Genomic DNA, 10,210 nt, shown 5'->3' with positions numbered 1-10,210 from the left:
CCAAGTTTTTCCCTAGAGAGGTGTGTGTGTTGGGGGGGGGGCGCGTAAGCGAAGAGAGAAAATGACAGAGAAAAGGAAACAAGAAAAAAAGAGCGAGGAAGGGGGAGAGGGGGAGGGAGGGAGGGAGGAAGGGAGAGAGAGAGAGAGAGAGAGAGAGAGAGAGAGAGAGAGAGAGAGAGAGAGAGAAAGTTCTCTTAGACATCCACATGTGGGCATGCCTAGCCACCTGAGTCATGACCCTCTGTAGAACAGTCCAACTGGGGCTCACATGCGCGCGCGCGTGCGCGCTCCCAGTCAACCTAGAAGAGCAGCCCAGGCATGTTGTGTGTATTCCTGTGTGTGTGTGAGTGTGTATGCCTGTATGTTGTATCTGTTTTGGATCGCAGTAGAATGCAGTATGTAAATGAGATGGTTATTACCGCAATGTTCATCAAGCTGAGCCGAGAAGACATTAATAGCCTGATGAATATGCATGTGAATTTGTTAATTAAGTTAATTATTCTGCTGAAAATGCATTCGTCTTCCAAGGACATTTTCCCAATGATTTTTACATGCTCTAGCCATTAGTCATGCTATATTTTATCAGGGAAATGAGTTTGCTTAAGTTGTAAAAAAAAAAAAAAAGAGAGAGCGAGAAAGAAAAAAGAGGAGATAAAAATGAAAGAAGAAAATCTGTTGAAGTTGAGAGGGGAAGGCATCTAAGGCTGGTCTAAAGTTGAAGGCCCAGCTGGGCTTTTGAAGCCTGCCCTCGATTTTTATGGGTATCTCACTCTACAATTTTTTGTCCTTTTTCTTTTTTTGATGACAAACTTTTTTTTTCCAGTGCCAAATTTCCAACACATTAATTAATTGTTGTAGCCAATTAACTGTAGTTGTGCAAATGAGTTTAGCACTAATTACCATGCAGTGCCTGTAATCACATAAAAAACTTGCTGAGAGAGAGGAGAAGAGAAAGAAGGAATGGGAAGTGAGAGGTGCCAGAAGAGGAGGGATCTGGACTAGAGGATCTACCAAAGAGAGGGAACAAACAGGATTTTTGACATCTCCCAGTTAGGCAACATCCAGGCTTTAAGGAAGAGACTTCTGAGCTACAGACAGGATGTCTGAGGCCCAGAAAACCTCAGTAAGGAGAGAGGAAGAAAGAGCCAATAGTGATCTGTTCAGAGCTAACAACTTCCAACCAGAAGACCAAAAGCTCAGAGAGGATGGATTCCTCTAGCCATTGCCCGGATGCTTCTCTCACTGCCAGAGTTACTGAGTGGGATGGGGTGCTACTGGGAGACAGGCTGTTCAAAATAAGCCAAAGGTGGGGGTGAGGGGATATCACTAAGTCTCTATAGCTACAGTATATGGGATATTCACAGCTACTGGAAAAGGGCAAGGGGTCAATGGTGATCATTGACCAAGGGGTCAATGGTCACCTATGCCTTGGACTAGATGGGAACGCTCAGAAGCCAAAACTACTCTCTCCAAGTTGGCATCTTTTTTGGTTTTGGAGACAGGGTTTCTCTGTGTAGCCCTGGCTGTCCTGGAACTCACTCCGTAGACCAGGCTGGATTCAAACTCAGAGAGCTGCCTGCCTCTGACTTCTGAGTGCTGGAATTAAAGGCGTGTGCCGCCATCACCACCCAGCCTCATGTTGGGATCCTTACTATCCATTATGGATTTCCATTTGCCATCTTCAATCTGTGTCTAGAGGCTGAGGGGAGCATGTGATTTCTCCAGCTTTTCTGGATCTATGGTATTGGGGAAAAAAAGCACAGAGGTAAAGTCAAGTCTATGAGATAGACTGGCATTTTGGCTTGTTCCTTCTCCACAGTGCCCATGTGTGTGTCTATGTGAAGGAAGTATGGTTCCCTTGTCATTAAAAGCAACAACAAAGTGTTACCCCTACAGAACAGAGCTCACTTGCTGTGGGCCTGTTTCCTCAGACCTCAGAGATACACTCAATTCCGAACTTTCAGGGAGGACCTTTGACAGGCATTCCAAATGCTAGATCCTCCTTTCCCATTTCAGGTTGCCGGTCTGTAAGGACATTGTTCAAGAGCTACATTCATTTCAGCCTCTTCGAAAGAGGAAGTAACTTCAAGGTTATATGCAGTAGTGTCTTCACTTTGTAGCACAACTGCTCTTTGAATCTACGAACCAAGGTTGTTTGGACCCAAATTACTCCAACACCCTTGCCTCCAACATCTGCTGGTACTGCCCCTACTCTTCCCAGAAACCTTAGTTAAATGTAGAGAGGCCTCCAGTCTGAGAATGTTTAGTGTGGTACAAAGAGCTCAATAACCTTAGAATCCAAGTTCTTCTTTGCCATTTAACAGCATCTGATCTTGGGAAAATAACTATGAGCCTCATTTCCTCATTTACAAAATGAAGATATTAATACCATGCCCAAAGGTTTAATAATTGTGACTATAAAACATTTAACCAGGGCTGGAGAGGTGGCTCAATGGTTAAGAGCACTGGCCTGCTCTTTCATAGGTCCTGAGTTCAATTCCCAGAAACCACATGGTGGCTCACGATCATCTGAAACAAGATCTGGGGCCCTCTTCTGGGCTGCAGGCATACATACAGGCAGGCCACTGTATACATAATAAATTTAAAAAAAAAGAAAAAACAAAACAAAAAAACCTCAACCAAGAGAAATATGCTATCCCACTCTTGCTAGTGAGTACAAACGAGAGAACTTTATTGATAGTTAAAAATGTTTGCTTACGCCAGGCAGTGATGGCGCATGCCTTTAATCCCAGCACTTGGGAGGCAGAGGCAGGCGGATTTCTGAATTCGAGGCCAGCCTGGTCTACAGAGTGAGTACCAGGACAGCCAGGGCTACACAGAGAAACCCTGTCTCGAAAAACCAAAATAAATAAATAAATAAAAATGTTTGCTTACTGGGCATAGTGATGTATACCTTTGATTTCAGCACTTGGAAGGCAGAAGAAGATAGGTCACTGAGTTCAAAGACAACTTGGTCTACATAGCAAGTTCTAGGCCAGCCAAACTACATAGTGATAATACATACATAATAATTATGTTCAGAGAAAAGCCTGGACACAAATGTTCAAGTTTATTTGTAGTATGAAATGTAGATTTGCCCAGATAGCCATCAACAGATGAATGATAAATTAACAATGATATAAATTTGATGTGGGTATGTATACCTGTAATACCAGAACTAAGAAGCCATCTTTCCTGCCTATATAGGAAATTTAAGGCCACCATGGGATATATGAGACTGTGTCTCAAAAATGAACTAGACTAGAACAGAATAAATTAAAATGCTGGTGGCCTATCTATACCATGGACTAAATAAAAAAAAAATCACTGGTACATACAAATATTTGGATGGATACCCAGAATTATGCTGTATGAAAAATGCTAATCCTAAAATATTTTAAAAAGGGAAGATTAATGGTACCAAGAATTAAGATCTAGGTAGGTGAGATAGTTCAGTAGATAAAGAGTCTGGCTACAATGTCAGTTTGATGAGCTGAGTTTAGTCCCTGGAAATCATATAAAGGAGAAAAATGACTCTGTATTAAACACACAACTTGGGGGGGGGGGGAAGAGGTGCAAGAATAGGTGTGATTTAAAAAAAAATCCCAGGGAATCCTATGGTGCTAAAAGTACAAAGCATCCTTCCTTCTTCCTTTCCCTCCCCTTCCTGTGGGCACTGGAGACTGAACCCAGAGCCAGTGAATGCCAGGCAAGGGCCTCTGCCACCAAGCTATACTGTTCCTTCTCTGCTCAGCAGTCTCACTGCAGGGTGGATATACAAATGTAAAACAGGAAATAAAACTGTGTGCATACATTTACCCACATGTGCAAAGTCAGAAAAATCACAGATACTTTGGGGCTAGCGGGATAGCTCAGCAAGTCAAGTCTCTGCCACCAAGTCTGACCTCGAGTTCCATCACCAGGACACACATGATAGGAGAAAATCAACTTCCATAGGTTGTTCTCTGACCTCCATATACATGCTGCATACTCTCCCACACACACACACACACACACACACACACACACACACACACACACAAACAGAAAATGACAGAAATCTTTGTAAGATTAATAGACTGCATTAATATCAATATTATAGATATATTTTCATAGTTTTGCAAAGTAATACCATTCAGGGTCCTCCTGTTTTTGTGCCTATATTTGTGTATATATGTATCTGTGTAGGTACATGTGTGAATATGCACACAGATCCTAGAGATTGATGGGTATCACTCTTCACCTGATTTGTTGACACAGGATCTCTCTCTGAACCAAAGAATCAACAATTGGTCAGGATAGCTACTTAGCAACTCTGGGACCCACCTGTCTTACCCTCCTGCTAGTACCAGGTTACAAATTTGTTTGTGAAGAATGTGAGCTCATGCTCTCATGCTCATGTGGCAGACACATCAACTCAAGGAACCACTTCCCCAGCCTTTGTTTCTTTGAGACAGGGTCTCATTATGTAGTTATGACTAGCTAGAACTATGTACACCAGGCTGGCCTGAAACTCAAAAAAATCTTCCTGAGTGCTGTGATTATAAAAAGGTGTACCACCATACACCCAGCCTGTTTTGTTTTGATTTGTTTTTTTGTGATGGCTGGTTTTACTTTTAACCCTGGCTGATTGGGAACTCACCCTGTAGGCCAAACTATTCTTTTGTTTCAGCCTCTTGAGTACTGATATTATATGCATGAACCATTACCCCCAGATCTTGGTATTATTTCTTAAACTGAAAGTCAATCTATAATTATTTCAATCTTAAAAAAAAAAAAAAAATCTACAAAAGCAAGATATGGTGAAACCAACCTGTAACTTCAGTGCCTGGGAGGCAGAGGCAGGAGGATCAGAAGTTCAATGTCACCTTCAACTACATAACAGGTTTGAGATAGCCAGGTCTACAGAAAAGCCTGTCTCAAAGGAACTTGGTAGACTGAGGCAGACAAATCCCTGAGTTCAAGGCAGTCTGGTCTACAGAGCAAACTCCAGGACAGCCAAAACTACACAGAGAAACTTCGTCTTGAATAAATGAATGAAACCAAAACAAAGAAAGGAAAGAGGCAAGCAAGCAAGCAAGCAAGCAAGCTACCTACTATGATAAAGAATGTGTCCATAGTGGCGTGCCCTTCTGTTTCTGCTGTAGAATTCAAAAAAGGAAGGGTAAGGCCAAGTATTGTGGTGTGTGCCTTTAATCCCAGCACTTGGGAGGCAGAGGCAGGCGGATTTCTGAGTTTGAGGCCAGCCTGGTCTACAGAGTGAGTTCCAGGACAGCCAGGGTTACACAGAGAAACCCTGTCTCAAGAAAAAAAAAAAAAATTCAGCACTTGGGAAGCAGAGGCAGGAAGTGTGAGCTTGAGGCCAGCCTGAGTAGTAAACTCCGGGACAGAAAGAACTCATGTCTCAAAACACATACACAGGCATAAAGAGAGTAAGAAATATTCTCACTACAAAGAGGAAGATTAATATTATTATTCTCATTAGAGTCCATAAGTAAAGTAATAACCATGGGGAGTGGATACTTCTGTCTGTTGGTCCAGTAAGTCTATTAAAAATGTGTAGGGAAGAGGCTGAGGATTTAGCCTGGTGGTTAAGAACACGTATTCTTGTTGAAGAACTTGCTTCTTAGCACCCATGCCAGAGGGCTGACAACTCCTGCTAACACCAGCTCCACGGATCCAGTGCCCTCTTCTGACCTCTGAGGCCAACTGCACTCACCTGCACATACGAACAAGCAGACACAGATGCATACACATGATTCTAAAACAAACAGGGGCCCGGAGAATTTGCTTAGTGGTTCAGAGAACTGCTTATTTTCCAGAAGACTTGGGTTAGATTCCCAACACCCACTTGGGAAATCACAACCATCTGTAATTCCAGTTCCAGGGGCTCCATGCTCTCTTCTGGCTCTATGCCCTCTTCTGGTCTCCACCAGTACCAATTACTCAAGTGGTGCGCAGACATATACTCAGGTAAAACACCTGTACACATAAAATAATAAAATAAATTAAAAATAAATAAACAAACAAGGATGGAGAGATGGCTTAGTGGTTTGCTTGCTGCTCTTCTAGATACTCTAAGTTCAGTTGCCGGCATCTACATTGGGTAGCTCCAACTACCTGTAATTCTAGTTCTTGAAGATCTAATGCTCTTTTCTGGCTTTAAGCCAATGCATGCCTTCTTCCCTTCCCTCCCCCTGTCATACATATACCAAAAAATTAAAATAAATCCTTAAAATTAAAAATAAATTAAAAAATGCATAGGGTAGTGCTGCGACGGGTCAGTGAACAAAGGCACCTGCCTCCAAAGCCTGACAATCTGAGCTCAATTTCCAGAACCCACATGATAAAAGGAGAGTACTTAGTCCCCCAAATCTTTATATGCATTCAGTAGCATGCACATGTGCGCATGTATACACACACACAGATTAAATCAAATGTAATTTTGATTACACCAGTAACTCCAACATTCAGGAGAACCACAAGTTCAAGTTTCCCTGGACGATAGTGAGTCTGAAGCCAGCCTGGGATGTTTGCAACCCCCAAAAAAGGGGGGGGGAGTAATACAAGATGATTCAGCTGATAATGGTGCTTCTCAGTCCAAGGACTCCTTGAAACCCTCGTGGTGAAAGAAGAAAACCTAGTCCTGCAAGTTGTCCACTAATCTTCACATGTACCCAGGCATCCACATTCCTCGCCCCCCCCCAAATAAAGCTCAAGGTCACTTTCAAGTTACATGAGACCTTGTCTCAAAAACCAGAACCAAAGACAAAAGTGAAAACCTGCAGAGTGCCAGGCATGTAGCTAGCGTGTCTGTATGTGCCATGCAAGGTCCTGCTTTGAACCACAGCTAAGGAAAAGAAAAAGACTATGAAAAGATCACATGGGCTAGAGAAACGGCTTAGCAATTAAGAACACTTGCTAATACTCTCAAAAGAGACCTAGGTTCCCATCACCTACATGGTAACTTACAACCATATGTAACACCAATTCTAGAGGATCCAATGACCTCCTCTGGTCTCTAGGCAGACCTGGTACATACTTGGTGCATACACACACACACACACACACACACACACACACACACACACACACAGTCAAAACATTCATATACATAAAAATTATTTTGGTGGTAAGTACTCTTAACTACAAAGTCATTTCTTCAGTCTGGAAGATTTAATTAATTAAACCCAGGAATGGTAGCACATGACTTTAATCCCACTCAGGAGGCAGAAAGTCAGTCTGGTCTACAGAGTGAGTTCCAGAATAATCAGAGGTATACAAAGAAATCCTGTGTCAAAAAATCAAAACCAAGGGCTGGAGAGATGGCTCAGTGGTTAAGAGCACTGACTGCTCTTCCAAAGGTCCTGAGTTCAAATCCCAGCAACCACATGGTGGCTCCTAACCATCTGTAGTGAGATCTGATGCCCTCTTCTGGGGTGTCTGAAGACAGCTACAGTGTACTTACATGTAATAAATGAATAATTAAAAAAAAAAAGATAAAAACCAAAACCAAATAACACAGCCCTGACCCCCCAAAAAGCCCAAACAAAAAGCAAAAAACAACAAAAAAGGGACATCTTTTGTTACTTATTTGAAAATTTCACATCATGAACTCTGAAAAAACTTGCTCTTGCAGAGGGCCCAGGTTTGTTTCTAGCACGCACATGGCCACTTACGGCCATCTGTAACCTGAGTTTCAGGGGATCCAACTCCTTCTTCTGGCCTCTGTGGGTACCAGACATGCAAAAAAAAAAACCAAAACAAAACAAACAAAAAACCACTCATATACATAAAACAATTCTTTAAAAAAAAAAACCAAACAGTATAAAATGAGCCCTCCATTTCAGTATGTCCAGGTTGTAGACTTTTAACATATGCACAAAATACACTGTACAGTGCAATGCTTGGTGCACAGTAGGGTAATGCAGGTAAATATATTTGACAAACTAAAATGGCAGATAGGTGCCAGTTGCTATAGCTCCCTGAAAGAACTGCAAGCAGAACAGTGACTTACATGTGCTCTGGAAGAGTGGTTTTTCTCTTGGGTAGAGAGGCAGAAGTTGGGAAACTGATTTCTTAGGGAGTCTGAAAAGAGGGATTGCGGTTACTTCTTTCAGGGGACTGTCACCCTTCTTTCACATTATGAAGAAATGTCTGGACAATCTCCCAAATTTGTACATACGTGTAAACGAACACATGGGTGTGCACAAACACGCACAAACACACACATCACACATATATGAAAATAATCTTCAGGGAATCCTGGAATTCTTGAAGCAATGTCAGGGGCTGAAGAGATGGCTCAATGGTTAGAAGTACTTGCCACTCTTGCAGAGGACCTGGGCTGACTCCCAACACCCTCGTGGTACCTTATAACCATTTATAACTCTAGTTCCAGGAAATCTGGTGACAGGTGACTTCTGTGGGCACTAGGTACAGGCATAGTATATAGACAGACATGCAAGTGAAATGTCCATGCACATAAAAATAAAAACTAACAGTACCTCCACTGTATACTTAGACCTGCATACTGTATACTGCTGACTTAACCCTCTTGAGGACCAGCCCCCCCCCTTTTTTTTTCGGTTTTTCTAGACAGGGTTTCTCTGTGTAGCCCAGGCTGTCCTGGAACTCACCCTGTAGACCAGACTGGCCTCGAACTCAGAAATCTGCCTGCCTCTGCCTCCCAAGTGCTGGGATTAAAGGCATGTGCCACCACTGCCTGGCCTAGAACAGTAGTTTATTTGCATTTTTTTTTCATGTTTTGAAATAGTGCAATTAAGAAATTTTAATGTAGATTTTCAGCACTAGAGTTAAAAAAAAAGGCACTTGGACCAAAAAGTAAGAAATGTCCCCAAGAATGTAGGTGTGAGGGCTTCTCAAAGGATCTGTCACCTTATTTGCATTTTAGACTAGAAAAGTGTGGCTTGAAGTAACTTCCAAAAGGTATCTGGTAAGCAAAGGAGCTGGCATCAGAACCCAGGAATGCCTCTGAAACTTGTGATCTAACCACCATAAAAACTGTATCTCAGTCTCAAGGAGTTCTATACCGTGTGGAAAGTGTGCTGGGGCTAGGTGAGGAGTTCTGGAAAAGGAACCATGTTTACCCAATATTCCGTGGGTAGGCACAGACTTAAATTCATCACAGGTAGAAGGACAGTATCTATGGAGAAACATTTCATTCCATGAGTTTTTTAATAGGTTTAACTATTAATCCTTTCTGCTCAAGCCCAATCCTTTCTCTTCTCTTCCATTTCCATGTGGATGTGAGCAGGTCCACAGCTCTCGCTCATCAAGAGACCTAAGATGGTGAGTGGGTTCTCTAGCTCTGCTGGGATGATGACGAGCATGCTTCTCCCTCCTCAGGCACTTGGATCTACCCCAAGTTATCAAACTAAGAAGAATGCAGAGGAAAATAGACCATGGAAGACAAGCAGAAAGGAAAACCTCAACCAGATCAAGGCAGCTAGCTGGGAGAATGCCTGGAATCTCTAGGACCTTAGCAGGTGAAGGTTTCCCACAAGCTAAGCAGCAGGCTTCATGTCTGACATCAACCCTGCTGTGTGGTCTTGCCACTATCTCTCAAACTAGTATCTTCTGTTTCCATATGTGACTAGTTCTACAGTTACCTTGTTCAGATTGGGGTGTGGGACTGTGGATTCAGACACAATGTATTCCGTTCCATTCCAATACTATCTTGCTGGATTTGCTCAAGTTTAGACAACCCAATGAGGGACTACAGAGACAGCCAGGGAAGAGGATAATTTTGGCAGGAGGATGTCAAGATTCCAAGGCTAGGTTCAGAGGAGCTCTTCTGGGACCTCAAAGCCAGATCCAAAGTTCTTTCTTCTTTTCTCCTCATACAGGAGCGCAGAGGAACAACTGGGTCTATGGTCATAACACCTGGAATGTGACTGATCTCATCTGATCTCAGAAACTAAAGGGTCAGGCCTAGTTAGTACTTGCATTGTAGAACAACTGGGGCCTAAGACTGGACACTGGACATGTCTCATTCCTCCCTTCTGTTCTTCATGCATTATTCCATTCTGGGTCCAAAGCATGCCCACTCTTCACTTTGGTTTCCCTTGACTCATGTACCCTATGGATAGGAGAGAGTTAATGGCATGATATGGGCAAGCTATAAATTTCCCATCAGTGTGGAGAGAACAGTATTGTTGGCAGGGAGGGGGCTGGGCTGGGGGGGGGG

General features: G+C 42.8%; 1 protein-coding gene across 7 annotated transcripts in view; it reads right to left on the bottom strand.

Moving 5' to 3' along the window:
* Positions 1-5,456: 5,456 nt before the first annotated feature.
* Positions 5,457-10,210, bottom strand: part of Cdk12 (cyclin dependent kinase 12) — an 81,928-nt gene continuing 77,174 nt past the window's right edge. For 4 of the 7 annotated variants that reach the window (XM_031354531.1, XM_031354529.1, XM_031354527.1 and 1 more), the window contains one exon: positions 5,457-5,982. The gene's annotated coding sequence lies outside the window, so the exon portion shown is untranslated. Of the gene's footprint in view, positions 5,983-8,017; positions 8,089-10,210 lie in introns of all 7 variants that reach the window. The other 3 variants (XM_031354528.1, XM_031354533.1, XM_031354532.1) reach the window with 1 other exon arrangement.

This window comes from Mastomys coucha, unplaced genomic scaffold (genome assembly GCF_008632895.1).
Source record: "Mastomys coucha isolate ucsf_1 unplaced genomic scaffold, UCSF_Mcou_1 pScaffold5, whole genome shotgun sequence".
Classification (NCBI taxonomy): Eukaryota; Metazoa; Chordata; class Mammalia; order Rodentia; family Muridae; genus Mastomys; species Mastomys coucha.
This window is presented reverse-complemented; position numbering and strand designations above follow the sequence as displayed.